Raw genomic sequence first — 15,210 nt, 5'->3', positions numbered from 1 at the left:
TGTAATGTAATGATTTTGAACAATCAGCTCTGTTCGAAGTATGAGAACATGCACAGCTGCAAAAGTTAGAGATAACATAGACAAAGAACTGTTGGAGAAATGAACTGCAATCTGTACTTGCTTTGTGCTCAATTTAGCCATAGTACCATGAATGGTAACATTGCATATATCTGACCGGTGGTAGCCAAGGCCACGTTGTTTTTCTTAGGAAGTTTCTCACAAAAAATTGTTAGTACAAGCAGAATATTGTAAAAACAATCACTACGAAATGATGATGACAAAACTTGTGATTTACTACATCAGCTTGGTAGGCAATGTCTTATTAGAAAATGTATAAAAATGCTTGCATTTCCTGATTCTAGTCAGACAAACTGTGTATTAGCATGTTTTTGTCTCCTTGCTGCAAGATTAAAGTGCCTTAACCTGAACCTACCGTGTATTGATCATTTTTAAAGTATATTTTTCCTTTTACAGTATGGTCTTTCGGACCGGAAATTTATCTCTCACTCTGGCTCAGGTCAGAATTGGGCCTGGTGGCATGTACCCGTACAGAGAAATGGCCACATCGGCTCTTCTGCTTTGAAAGACCTCCGACTGAATTGTCGTTCGAAAGAGGCCAGCCACTGTTTCTGATCTGGGATTGGAGGACGAGTCAACGTTCTGGTGGGATCAAGACACGGAGGGTCAGGTAAGGAGGAATTTACCATTTTTTCTGTTTTAGATCAGGGACTTGTTACAGTATTATTGTTTTGTCAGGGAGATTTGCATGTGCAGATCAGGGACAAAAAAGATTGCTGTCTTGTCATAGATCAGGGAAACAGAATAGGTAGGCAGTTATTCTAGATAAACTGTGAAAAGGCGTAAATCGTGGTACCACGTGATAAAAAGGGTTACGTAACAATTTCTAACTTAGCTAAGGCAACATGGGAAATCAGTGCACAAAAAGTTCCCAAGACCCGCCCTTAACCGAAGACGTGAAATACATGCAATTACAGCGTGCCGATAATGTTAGGTATTATACAAAATGGGTTAATAAATACAAATTTGACAGTAATTTAGATAAACCTTCACTTATTAAACTTGTTAGGCAACTTAAAACAGATGTGAAAGGTCAGCTAAAAAAGCAACGACAATTAGGAGTCACTCAGGCACACAGGTGGCTTGAGGAAGCAAATCGCAGGGAACAAAAGATTAAAAATTCAAAAGCAATGTTCTTAGATAAAGAAGACAATAACTTGGTAATAGCAACAGCCCCTCCACCCCCTCCACTTCCCTTACCAGAATATGAAGCGAGTGGACAAGTTGATCCACCTCCGCTATACCCAGCTGTTCCTGCAAAACCAAAACCATTTGTTAGAGATCCTATCGAGACCAGGTCTCGAACACGCAACTTAAGAGGGGATATTGAATTGTATGAAATGAATAAAAATTCACAAGCTATGAGTGAAGAAGAGATATGTCCACTCATAGAAGTACCAAATCCGCAGGCAGGACAGGCAGGACAGGACCCAACTCTTCTAGTATATAGACAGTGGACACCGGAAGACATCCAAAAAGCCACAGAGGGAATTCCCCATTCAAAATTTAATTTTAGAAAATTCTTAGAAGACTTACAGGGCATGAGGTTAAGTTACCATTTGAATGGAGAGGAAGTAGAGAAAGTAGTTAGGCAAATTGTAGGTCCAGATTGGCATATGATCAGTGGCAACTGGAATCCCCGTGACGCAGAGCTTAGACCACTCCCACATAGTAATGCAGAACTAGACAACAGAGTGAAAGGTCTGACAGACTGAATCTCTGAGAAATGGAAGCCTAGGGCTGATTGGACTTGCATTAATCAATGCATACAACAAGAAGGTGAAACTGTTGATAGATATTATGCCAGATTATTAGAATGTTTAAATAACCATTGTGGAATGCAGGTACCTGAAGACCAAACACATGATTCCCCATATGAGCAACAGCTAAAGAATGCATTTTTAAAGGTAGTATTGCACCCTTTAGCAGCTTTATTACAAAGCACATGGTAGATCATTGTACAAGTAGATTGCAGTCATTACTTGAATATGCAAGACATGCCGAAAGGCATTTTAATAGCAAAAAGAAAATGAAAACTCAAGTATTTGCAGTAGAAGATGGATCAGAAGTCTTTGTAGTACAAACTGGGAAAAAGGGTAAGAAAAATACCCAGGGAAACAAACTATCTGATAAATGATCAGAGGACTTTGAAGAGAGAAAGAAAAGGGGCGAATGCTTTAAATGCGGGAAAAAGGGACATTTAGCAAGGGATTGCAGGCAAAATAAAAAGGTAACCACAGAAGACAAGGAGGGTGAGGACTGACTATATGGTAGTGAATAATCACTGGATAAGAATAAGCAAGAAAAGACAAGCGTAAATGTGATAGAAGGGGTAGAGGATGTGATAGAAGAAATAGAGGATGTACATGAAATCACAGATAATGAAGAAAATGAAATTTTGGACTTAGCATTATTGAGCTTAGAGCTCTACTTAGCAGACACAAAACTGGAAGTTACACTTCTGGTAGAGGGGAGGGAAGTTAAATTCCTGTGTGACTCAGGGGCTTCATGGACCCTGATACATCCTTCCAAACTACCAGAGAATTCAGACTCACTTGACTGCATATTAGTGAAAGCAGCTAATGGACAGCTGTATTGGGAGCCACTCTCTCTATCATAGCGATAACCGACCCAGTTTCAGGGATGACCCAGAAAAGCAAAATTGTTGTTTCTGCAAAATGCCCAGTGAATCTTTTGGGCAGAGACCTAATGCAGATATTTGGCATAGCCGTAGTTCCAACTATGCAGGGTATGGAAGCACAGCAACAAATGGATACTTTTGTAGTGCGACCGGAGGGTGAAACATTTTATTGGTACAGCCAGGACTTAGTTACGACTGGTCCAGGGGCAGTAACCAAAGAACTGATGAACGTAGCCATCAGTAAATCCCCCTCCCTTGACACTGATAAACAGCATTTGTTGCATTGCACTCTATATTACTGTAGCAAGCCAGGATCTGATAAAGAATATGAGCAAGAACGGTTTAAAAACCATGCTAACAGATTAGTATTATGAAATTTGTACTGGGACACAGAAGAAAACAGTGTAGTAAGCTGTTCATTGCCCCAGGAATTCCTAGCACTTTACAAATCTAATCGAATACCACATGTAAGTTTAACTAAAGAGAAATTTGAAGTGGGCAGACCTAGGAGAAAAAGTCACAAGGTGGGAAAAGCAGACAGAGTTAGAACTTTCTGAACAAGGAGTACAAAAGCAGAAATTAAATTGGATAACGCAGACACACCCAGCTGTACACTCACAGGCAAGCGAGGATAGCTGAGTAGCACTCTTACTAGAGGAAGAGGAAAAAGCCTTACAAGACATACCAGAGACTCTCTGGTCAACAGGGAAATCAGATGTAGGACTTATTCGTACAGCAGGACCAGTTACTATCATGCCAAAATCAGCATTTAGACCTCAAAAGAGACAGTATCCCTTGAGAAAGGATGCAGAAATAGGAATCAGACCTATAATAGCAGCCTTACTTAAGGAAGGAGTTGTGATAGAATCTCCTGATTCACCAAGTAATACACCCTTATTTCCTGTTAGGAAAGCAAACGGAGAATGGCGTATGGTCCAAGATTTACAAGCTGTAAATGATGCAGTTATACTCAGGGCACCTACAGTGCCAGATCCACACACTTTATTGAATGATTTAAAACCGCAACAAAAGTATTTTTCTGTGGTAGATATTAGCAATGCATTTTTCTCAGTACCGATACACCCTGACAGCCAACATTGGTTTGCATTTACATTTCAGGGGAAAAGGTATACATATACGTGACTACCACAGAGATATTGTGAAAGTCCAACAATATTCGCACAAGAAATGGCAAGTAACCTGGCGGGATTTATCCCACCGAAAGGCAGTCATATTCTACTTTATGTAGACGACATTCTGCTGGCAGCCTCCACCCAGCAAGAATGCAGAGAGGATACCATAGCATTATTACAAATTTTAGCCACTCAATGACACAAGATAAACAAAAACAAACTGCAACTTTGGAAAAAACAGGTTAAATACCTGGGATATGTAATATCCAAAGAAGGCAGAATATTATATGAAGACAGAAAAACAGCAATATTACAAGCACCAAAACCAACTACCAAGAAGGAAATGATGTCCTTCCTGGGTACTACTAACTTTTGTCGGAGTTGGATTCCAAACTATGCCTTGGAATCTGCTCCGCTGACCAATTTGATATTCAAAATGCCGATGGTAGCACAGGATTTATTACAATGGACACCAGAAGCAGAATCAGCTTTCTGCAAATTGAAACAACTGATAGCTTCTTCATTAGTTTTAGGATTACCAACCTATCATAAACGATTTTTCCAAACTGTAGATTGTAAGCAAGGTTATATGACATCAGTGTTAACACAACAGCATGGGGACAAACAACGCCCCATAGCTTACTATTCATCACAGCTAGACCCAGTGGCACGATCCTTGCCCCACTGTGTACAAGCAGTAGTTGCAGCCGCAATGGCGGTGCAGGCTTCAGCCTCAGTAGTATTGTTCCACCCTCTCACATTGAGAGTGCCTCATGCAGTCACGATTATTTTACTGCAAGAAAAAGTAGCATATCTTTCTCCTGCTAGACATCTTTCCTGTATGACTATACTATTGAACCAACCTCATATGACAATTGAACGATGCACAATTTTGAACCCGTCAACCTTGCTCCCAACCCCTGCAGATGGCAAACCACACTGCTGCCTGCAGGAGATTGAACAAAAAAACACTACCTAGAAAAGATCTCACAGATATTCCCTTGGATGATGCTGAGGAGACATACTATGTGGACGGCTCGTGCAGGAGGGGTCCTACAGGACAGAATCTAGTGGGGTATGCAGTAGTTTCTGATACTGAGATTTTAGAAGCAAAGTCTTTACCACACAACTTATCTGCACAAGCAGCAGAAATGATTGCTTTGACAAGGGCATGTACCTTGGCAAAAGGTAAGAGAGTGAACATATTTACTGACAGTATGCTTTTTCTACTGTACATGTTTTTGCGCAGCAGTGGAAAAATAGAGGGATGATAACATCTACTGGTAAACCAATTAACCATGTGCAATTTATTTTAGACTTGTTAGACTCTATTCAGTTACCTCAGAAAGTAGCTATTTGCAAATGCGTAGCTCATACCAAGCAACAGGATAGAATTTCAAAAGGTAATGCGAGGGCTGATACAGCTACAAAACAAGCAGCTTCAGCTTCAGAAGTATTTCTTTTGAGTGAGGAGTTACAACCATCTGAGATTTTAGACTTGGAAATGTTAAAAACAATGCAGACACTTACTACAAATGTAGAAAAACAAAAGTGGATAAAACGAGGAGCAATCCTTGAGAAGGGACTGTACATCTCCAAAGAGAAGAAACCGATTTTGCCATCTAACTTGTTTAGATATGCAGCTTTGTTGAGCCATGGGCAGTGCCATGTCTCAACAGGGGGGATGGTACAGTTAGTGAATCGAGTGTTTATGACGTATGGATTTACAAACTACACAAAAAATGTTTGTGCAGCATGCCATGTTTGTAACAAGCATCATGCACAAGGGGCATTGAAACCTAAGCAAGGGAGTTTCCCTACACCACCGTATCCATTCCATACTATTTGTATGGATTTTATAGAGCTGAACAAATGCGAAAATAAAAAGTACTGCCTTGTCATTATAGATATGTTTTCCAAATGGGTGGAAGCTTTTCCAACTAAAAATCCAGATGCAGCTACTGTTGCAAAAGTCCTCATTAAAGAAATTATTCCTAGATTTGGCATACCGGAAAAGATTTATAGTGACAATGGCACACACTTTGTAAATCAAACTATACAACAACTCAGTCGTTATTTCGGGATTTCTCTGAAAAATCATTACGCATACCACCCCCAATCTGCAGGATTAGTAGAGAGGCATAATGGGGTTTTGAAAAATAAACTTAGGAAATTGATTAGTGAGACACAAAAGAACTGGGTGCACTGTATACCTCTGGAACTGTTGAGCATGAAAACTGTTCCAAATGCAAAAGGGTTAACTCCTTTTGAAGTTCTGTTTGGGAGGGCATATTATACACCTTAATGGAAACCTCTCATGCCTGCAGAGCAGGAGGCTGACAGTTCACTTGCAGGGTATATGAGGCGATTTTTGAATAACAAACTTTTGCAGTTAAATTCTGTTTCAGATAAAGAGCAAACCAGACCATCAGAAATAGCAGTAGCCCCAGGCGCATGGGTCTGGGTGAAGATCGTGAAGAAAAAGAACTGGAGTTCTCCGAAGTGGGAAGGGCCATACCAGGTACTACTGTCGACACCCACTGCAGTCAAGATCGCAGATCGAGCATCCTGGATTCATTTGACACACTGTAAATTGGTTAAGAACTTTGAACTGGACAAAAACCTTGTTACTGTTGTACAACGAGAACAAAATGACCAGGTATAGAGTAAACAGAGATGCAGAACAACCTCAGAAAATTTGCATGATTATTCTGCTAGCTATACTGATAACATTGACCTTTTTGCTGTGGCCTTTCCTTTTCCCAGCCACAAAAGTTGAACTGATCAAACATGATGCATTACTCATAGACTGGCATCCAAACTTTAACACTTACCAGGCAATTAAATATGTGTTTGCTGAGACGTTCATTGTTTCGAACTGCTGGATTTGCACAGCTATACTGACAGCATACAGGGGATTAATAATGACTGCTGTCCCCCTAGGGGTCAATGAGACCTGGGAAAACTTGATTTTTTATACTTTACCTGTGAAATCACAAGACAAAATAGCATTGTATCTACCTGTTACACAAAAAGGGATTGTATGTTTTTACAAGAATGACACTATTCAGGTGGGTTGGAGCAATTGCAATGTGACTGTTTCTTATAAATGTTATATTAAACCCAGTAAGACTAAAACTATTTGTGATACAAACTATGATGCATATTTTGCTAAGATGCATAAGAGTGTTGATGAGATACAGCATAATCCTACTCTTTTAAAACAGCTTTCTATTATTGATAAGAAAATGTTTCATGCAGGGCAAGCTTATATTAATACTAAAGTAGAGAATTGTTATTTTGTTTGTGGGAAAAAAGCATATAAATGGCTACCTGAGAATTGGTCCGGCAGTTGCTTTTTGGGTTACCTGGTTCCGGCCATATGATACACTGCAGCTTTTCCTCAGGGAAAATTTCGAAACGTCAGAGAGGTCAGCAGCAAACCTAGAAGTCCAATTAAGAGACCCGAGAATCCAGTGGAATGAATTGAAGCAGGATGGAGAAACCATAACTCCGTAAAAACAAAGATAAACTGACACACATGGACTTGAGTGACACCATTATATCATGGGCAGGCATAGCCCCTGCATATGGCACAGTGAAATCAATTTGGGAGCTGAGAAAACTGTCTAAACTTCTCGAAGTTATGAGCAATGCAACTTTTTCTGCTCTCAAATTAGAGACTGATGAACTGAATGCTATAAGAACTGTGGTGCTTCAAAACCGCATGGCTCTCGACTTCACCCTAGCGGTGAGAGGTGGTATGTGCACTTTAATAAAAGAAGAATGCTGTTCATACATTCCTGACAACCAGCGCGAAATAAACGACCATCTTGAGGTGATCCAGCAAGTGTCGACCATGACCAAACCAGGCCCAAACCCTCTGACGGACTTTTTCCAGAATTTGTTTGGGGGGTGGGGTTCCATCCTAATGAACATCCTGATTGCCATTTGTGTGGGATTACTCCTATTAGGAGCATGCATTTGTTGTGGTATTCCCTGCATGAAAAAGTTAATCAAAGAATTTATAGATATATCAGTTTCTGAGACTTTGTATCAAAGTACTGAAATTGAAGAATTGTTGAAATGTGAAACACTTTCATAAGTATAAACTGAATGACTCTCTTAACTGCAAATCCTGAATGAAAGAGGTTAGGAGAAGAAGCAAACTGTTTATTCTTTTGAAAATAGAATTAAAAAGTATTAACAGGGGGGGAAATGTCAGAAAAATATGTATTAATGTGTGTGCTTAATGCTGATTAGAAACTAAATAAGTTAACACGTTTTTTATTCTATTTTATATGCACTATTTTATATACAGCTGAGTTTCATATGAGACTAAATGATGCTTTTTGAAACTGCAGTGTGCTTTCTGAAACTTGCAAGATGCCCTCTGACCTAGTAATTGCTGGCACAGTAATATTCATGTTTATGCCTTTTGGAAATGTACTTGAGAAGCAGGTGATTATCTGCTAGGTCAGGAAGAAATGAATGAACAATGCTATATTCTGTAATGTAATGATTTTGAACAATCAGCTCTGTTCGAAGTATGAGAACATGCACAGCTGCAAAAGTTAGAGATAACATAGACAAAGGACTGTTGGAGAAATTAACTGCAATCTATACTTGCTTTGTGCTCAAATTAGCCATAGTACCTTGAATGGTAACATTGCATATATCTGACCGGTGGTAGCCAAGGCCACGTTGTTTTTCTTAGGAACTTTCTCACAAAAAAATGATAGTACAAGCAGAATGTTGTAAAAACAATCACTACGAAATGATGATGACAAAACTTGTGATTTACTACGTCAGCTTGGTAGACAATGTCTTATTAGAAAATGTATAAAAATGCTTGCATTTCCTGATTCTAGTCAGACAAACTCTGTATTAGCACGTTTTTGTCTCCTTGCTGCAAGATTAAAGTGCCTTAACCTGAACCTACCGTGTAGTGATCATTTTTAAAGTATATTTTTCCTTTTACAATATGTTTGTTAAAGCATTGCACACTCTCACAGCTCAGCTGGTGTAGTGGCATTTTGCTGTGATTGTAGAGAACAGCATCCCGTGTTTGAGACTTGGCAGGTCTGACTATTTTGTTGCTAGGCAGAACAAGCTCTGATGGATACAGAGTGATTAAGGCATATTTAAGCATATTATAATTTTATATTATGAAATAATATTTATATACACATTATAATTTTACATTTACCTTCTATGACATCCCCCTATGTGCTTTCATTACATTATATTCTTGTGTGACTATACTGTATGGGGCACTTGTGTTTATATGGGGGTTTCACATCTTTTCTATACTGACATCTCACTTTTGGAACTGCTACACTACTCTGGTTGACAAAATAAAGTTGCTACATAATTTAAGTTTACTAAAATAATTTTAACACTACTTTCACACAGGAAAAAAGTTTCATGTCTTGGGACTCAATTATATTATTAGGTTATATGGGTGTGTAGTGTGGTGTTCTGTCATCTACTTGGAACTGCAATTGTGAAATACTGGCATTGATTTGGCTTTCAGGCTTCTATCCTTCAGAGACTCCTTCTAATACGTATCCTGTTATCTATCAACTTTTTAAGTGTGTGAGGGCAATTTTCAGGCAGCTCCCTAATGTAATATTTATTCCCCCCATCATTTGTGCTTTTGTTAACATGCACTGCTGTAAGGGGATATTGGTAAACATTTGTTTTCAGACTTCTACCCTTAAATAATTCATGATACTGCATGACCTGTTCTCTATCAACTTTCTCTGGGGGGCTGTGTTTGTGCTTTTTCACTTTTGGGGAATTTATCCCCCGTCATGTGTGCATTTGCACACATTTCCTGCTTTAGCAGGTTACAAAAGTGTCATACGGCACTTAAGCGATGCAGGAAGTGTGTCACAGAACCTGTCACACACCCCCTGCATTGCTTTCTTGTTGCCGTTTATATTTCAATGTCCACGAACACTGAACTGATCATTTTTTCATTTCAGTATCTACGGGCACTGAAATACTGGCATAATATTAGAGCAAAGCTCTAATATTATGCCAATTCAGCTTAGAAAATGCTGTATGGCACTTTCTGAGTGCAGGGGGTGTGTTAGTGTCTGTGCACTACTTGGACATGCCCACTGTACTCATTACGGTTCATGTCTGTGTAGATTAAACAGCAGCCCACCTACATGAATATGCAAGGCATGCTACTTTTCTAAACAGACACGAACCACTCTGTGCAAGATTAGTCTTATTCTTGCACAGATCTTTGTGAATCTGGGGGATTGTGTTTACAGAGGTTACCCACACACTTGATTCAGTTTTAATTTATGCTGTCTTTGTTATATAAGCAACTTCTAATGATTTTAATTTATTTTGCCGTTTCACTATATTTGCCCTAAGCCGTGCTTTGCATGAATATTAATATTAAAAAAAGGAAGCATAAACAACATTATAAAATATTTTTAACACATCTTACAGATTTTTACACAAGTCTGGATGTGAACTGTCAAACTAAGGAAATTACAAAACATACTAGGGGTGGTTTATCTCTCTTTGCGACAAAAACAACTTTGCAGCAGTAATATAGTTCATTGTGCATACAAGTAAGCCCTATTTCCTCCACAGTATTTACAAGATATATACACTTGTACACTCTCAGCTGTTTGTAGATGTGTAGCTTACATATTTAGTGCAATGAGTGATCACACAACCACTTATGAATTTTATTTTCAACAATGCAGCTCTGTCTTTGTAAAATACAGTTTTCAGCAAAGGGAGTAGAGTTAGGATATTAGTGAACTAAAATGAAAAATGTGTGTTGTTTTCTTCCAGTTAAGCGCTTGCTACAGTTACTTATACACTTTGTAAGTGTATCCCGGGTGACACACCCACTGCAAGTAAGGTAGTCTGAATTGCTGTTGTGTCTTCCTTCTCACTCATACTAATCATTCACAGCTGCAGTTCATTAGCAACTAACACTGAGGTAGTACCTGCACTGTGTTTACACCTGTTACACAAAGTCATACATTTGGGATTCAGCAATAATGAGTCCACGCCTCATTTGTATCTTCACCTTTCTCAGTGGCCTGAACATGTAGGTAGGAAACTTGAAGGTGAGGAATGTTTTGTGTGTGTGTGTGTGTGTGTGTGTGTGTGTGTGTGTGTGTGTGTGTGTGTGTGTGTGTGTGTGTGTGTGTGTGGAGAACACAGAGGATTGCTGTTCATTTTGATTTATCTGAACAGAAGGCTATCTTGCTAAGGTATGATTGAATTTTTCAAGTACATGCTAATTTTTTAACATATTATAAAGATAAAAAAATGTTTATATGCATTAGAAAATACAGCCTTATGTGTAGGCACTTCTTATAATTCGCTGTTGGCATAGGCATGTTTGGCAGGCATTTTACTTTCTCAGATAGACAGCCATTATTAACTTTCGTCACAAGTGTTACTGTTACAATTGGTTGTCATACTCTTCTTATGTTATTTCAGGGAAATGTGATGTACAATATTGTCAATGACACAGTGATGCTAGGCTTTTAAGATGACCCATAGACACCTCCAGGAGAGTGCTGGGCACAGTGAGAAGTGATTGGCAATCATATAAAATTGACTTTTTTGTTGTAAATGTGCACATGTATTTTGTGAGAATTGAGTTGAAAGTGTTTATAACAATGTAATTATGTAGTATTCCTAGATTTGTACAAGCTGTCATTTGCCTGTTGTTTTGGGGGTGGGGAGCCAAGTACCATTTTTGTGTTGTCACCACTAAAGTTGTGTTTCAAAAGGTTTGCTCTTGAAATTGTGTAATCATCCTGCTCTTTTCATGGTAAACAATACATTACTCCATTGGTATTCCTTGTTTTGGATCAAACATTTGTTTGTGTGTGAGTGTGATATGGTACAACCACATAACCTTAAATACTAATAACCAAACTCTGTGTCTCCAGTGGTTAATGTTGAAAATATAATATGTATGTGTATATAAGCAGGAATTTAATTATCTGATATTTATGTGCTGTATCCTTTTCTGCTTTATGTCACATAGGATTATGACACCCAAGCATGCAAATCTATATATCCTCCTTTTCAATGACTCAGAAAATGACATCATAGTGCAGGTATTCAGGCACCACGGCACCTTTCTGCTTGAGAGAGGATGTGGGTAAATGGCTGCCAGAATGCAGATTTAAAACAAGATATTAAATGACGTAAATGCCATAGGGGGTCACATCAGGACATATGACCAGGTGCATTATAGGGCCATTGATATGATTCCGTCAGCCCAGAGGTGAGCAGCTGGTTATGGTGGGGGGCTGGGGGCGCTGCTACAGAGCCACCACTGACACCAAATGAAGAGTATATGTCCATTGTCAGAGATCCAGAGAGCTCAGTGGAAATTGCACATGTGATTGCTATTGGTACTGATGTTTCTGGGAGGACAAGTATGTCCCAGGCAAAGCTTCCAGGTAAGCTTACATATGTCAAATTGTAAGATTTGTTTGCATTGTAAAATATTGTAAGTAATATTCATGGGTTTTATATTTATGTTTTTTTTTGGATGAACATATTGGTAAAATGATATAGTTAACATCACAGTTTTGTTCATTACACATGCGCTTTGGGTGGACATGTCAGCCAAGTTTCTGTTATAAGCAAAACTGGTGTATTCACTGCCTCCTTGTGTTATTGCCCATGTGATGATTGTTTCCTTACTTTGCTTCAATTCTTCCAGGACCATCCTCGCTAGCTAGTTTGGAATCATCTGCACATGCTAAGGCAAATATTTTTATTTAATTATTGGTGACTATTTGTCAGAAATATACATTTATCCTTATGCATGAGGTGGGTGTCATGAGTGTGTTTATTGCTGTACCATCTGTGATAGTGGCACTAGTTTTAATTTGTTATCATATTAAATGTTAGTGCAGGTATTAATTTTGTTCCTGTGTTTGTTGCTTATTATCACATGTAATCCTGACATTGGAATTGGAGGACTCTTACCACCTGATGTCAGACTATTGGCAGACTCTGATGATAATGGTGGCCAAAAACAGGCACAGTTAGGGGGTGTTTAGGTGAAATCTGACACTGAGGTTGACATTCAGCCATCTGCTGTATTTCCATCATATACAGCCAGTAGGCCTATGCCTACCTATTCCAGTGAGCCCTCCGATATTGGACAGGCAGAGCATGACACTCTTGATCAGGTTAGTGAGGGTACTGCAACTTCAGTCAAGGTTGACTCTGGCCATAGCCAAAGTGTGGGTGAGGTACAACACTGGGGTGTTGGTGGGGATGCTAGGAGGATGCCTGCTGTTCACCCTTCACCAGATCCTGGTGTGTCTTTATGTGCCACTCAACCTACATTTAGGGTTATCATAGAGGAGTAGAGACATTTCACTAGGGCCTCCAAGGACATGCTTATGGCTGTAGATGTGGCACAGGCTGACATGCATGAGTGCCTCCATTGTGTGGCCAGTTCAATGGACTGGATGAATGACACGATGCAATGGACAGTGTCTGTGATGGAACATCTGCTGGGAGGGAGACAGCATCCATGTAGAAGAAGGTCAGCAGCATCTTCTGATGTTAACCAATGTGGTCATATCTGATCATGCTCCCATAGTGGCACTACTTCCACTGCTCCATCAGTGATTGAGGTGTCCACACCCAGAAGTAATAGGCCATGGGGTTATAGTCCTGGGCATACTTGTGATGAGAGCTCAACCAGCAGACATCAGTCACATTCAGGTAGCAGCAGTGCATCTGACCATAGGCATTGACATGGACTTGCCAGTGTAACTCCTGGCAGAGCCAGTTCTTGCAGTCAGGGTTGAGTATGATGAACTGTTATCTCTACCATGCATGACTCACACCTGTCTTGACATATCAATATGTAGAGCTAGCACAGAACCTGTCTGTGTTCTTGCAGACACTCACACACACATTTTACCTTGAGTCCCCATACATACATGCACACATAACAGTTACATGTGTCAGTTGTGAGCCTTGCAGCTCATTCAGTCTCAGTGGCCATTTGATACTTTATCCAAATTTCTGCCTGCATGTCTTTCTTACTTACACACAGCACTCACTACCATTTGTCAGATTTAGCCTCCTGCCCCCCCCCCAAAAAAAAACAACACCCTGTGCAAATGATGATAACTGTGCCATATCCTTGGTTTTCTATCCTTTGGATTCAATGATACATAAGTCTTTTGTCTGATGCCCAGAATTCATAGCTGACTGGAGTGCTTAGTAGATACGCACTTGTGATGATCTTTTGGAAATTATACTACTTTCGTACAGGTTTTTAATGTGTAAATCTTTGATGCATGAGGCCTATTATTTGATAGAGAACACATCTATTGACATAAGTCATTGCTGTTTCATACTGATGCAATTGCTGTAAAAATCAGCCACTGTCTGCTTAGTTACATTAGCAAGTAACAGTATGCAAGGGTATGTCACTCATTTGTGTTCTTATTTATTTATTTTATTTTATTTTAATTATTTGACCGGCGGGTCTGGCTGGCTGATACATGTCCATTTTCAGCAGAGGAGGGAGAAAAAACTCCACTATATACTAAGTACATTACATAAAAAAATTTACTACTCTAAGATAATAGCTAAATCAGAAATTACAAAAACAAAAAGAAAGAAAGATAATTTAAAAGAGAAACAAGTTTACAATAAGTAGTTAAATATCCACAATTGTACAAAAAACTACATACTTAAATCTCAAACAGTAAAGGAAACAGAACTGAAAAGGGTAGAGATGAAAAGAGTGGAGGAGAAACAGAGTAAGAGAAAATGGTTAGTCTGGTGTATTGCAGGAACACAGCCAATGATTTTGGAAGTACTGTTTAATTTTCTGTTTGAAAAGTGGCAGGGATGTAGTCAGAGTTATGTCACTAGGTAGGAGATTCCAACTTCTACCTATTGTGTTAAAGTTGAATAGAATCACTGTGTTGTGTTTGTTTGCCTTATAGATTTGCCATGAGTTTACAAGAGGAGAGAAGGAGTTGAGATTGTTGTAAGGGATAAAAAGTTGAGAGAGTATTGAGGTGTTGTCAGGTAGGTGTAATATGTTGTGGGCAATAGTGAGTTGAGGAATTATAAGGTGGTTTTGAAATTCAAGCCAGCCTAGTTGTTTTAGGTATACAATGGTGGGTCCTAAATGGGTTACTAGTGGCATAGGAGAGTTGATAAAAGATGAGATTGTGCAATTTTGGTTCTAGTTGCTGGGGTTAGAAAAGGTTTGATGCGATAAAGGATCCTATTTTTCTGTTAACTAACTTGATGTTGTTGTTAATGTGCTGATCGAAGGAGAGATTATTGTCAATGGTTATTCCTAAAAGT

The sequence above is a fragment of the Protopterus annectens genome, chromosome 12.part0 (genome assembly GCF_019279795.1).
Source record: "Protopterus annectens isolate FY-2018-M chromosome 12.part0, PAN1.0, whole genome shotgun sequence".
Lineage (NCBI taxonomy): Eukaryota > Metazoa > Chordata > Ceratodontiformes > Protopteridae > Protopterus > Protopterus annectens.
The sequence above is the reverse complement of the archived record's forward strand: the minus strand, read 5'-3'. Positions refer to the sequence as shown.